We start from the raw sequence: 883 nt of genomic DNA on the forward strand, positions 1-883 counted from the left end.
CCGCGCCGCGCGACGAGCGGGGGGGCACCGGGGGGGCCCCGCGGGGACAACTCCGGGGGTGGGCGGGGGGCACACACAGGGGACAGGAGGGGACAGCCCCGCCCGGGTCACGGACCCAGCCCCCTCCCAGCCCCCGGCTCCTCTCAGAGACCCCCACCCCAAAATATTCTTGCAACCCCGAGTGCTGGGGGTGGCTGGGGACAGCCGTGCGAGCGGCCAGGGGGGACCAGGGCTGGCCCGGGACTGGCCCGGCTGGGTGAGGCTGCTGGGGGTCCTTAGGGCAGCAGAGGGGTTGATGCCATGATGATTTCTTGCTTTTCTTTTATAGCCTGTTACCGTTTTTTACAACTCCTGTATTCTCAGTGCTTTTTGCCTCCGTTCTTGGCCTTGTTTGTTCAGCCAGGAGACTCAACATCTCAGAAGCTTCGTAGCCAGGGATCAGTGTGCCCCAGACCCCAAGGTCCTCTCCAGAACACATTCTGTACACTGAGATAGAACCATCCAGGGAAGGCTCCTTGGGGAGCGGGGGGCTCACTCGAGCCTCTCATTGGGGAATCTTTGATAGATCTGCTAATTAGTAACACCTATAATGTTCTACCCGATCTTTTGGGGTGGGCATTGCACTGTGCATTGGGGTGCATTTGACCTGGGCGTGTGCACCTAAGGATCCTTCAAATAAATACCAAGGTAAAATCCCTTTTCCCCTTCTAACCGTGTTTGACTCTTGATTTTAAAACCAGGAAAAGGCATCAGGGTCACTGGGTGGGGGTGGGAGAGGGGCACAGACCCCCGGGGGGTGTCCCCCCCAAAATCGGGGCTCGTCACTGCCCCGAGGTGCCCCCAGCGCGAGGGGAGCATGGCAGGGTCGGGGGTACGTGGGGGT

The sequence above is a fragment of the Corvus brachyrhynchos genome, unplaced genomic scaffold (genome assembly GCF_000691975.1).
Source record: "Corvus brachyrhynchos isolate BGI_N302 unplaced genomic scaffold, ASM69197v1 scaffold47, whole genome shotgun sequence".
NCBI classification, from domain to species: domain Eukaryota; kingdom Metazoa; phylum Chordata; class Aves; order Passeriformes; family Corvidae; genus Corvus; species Corvus brachyrhynchos.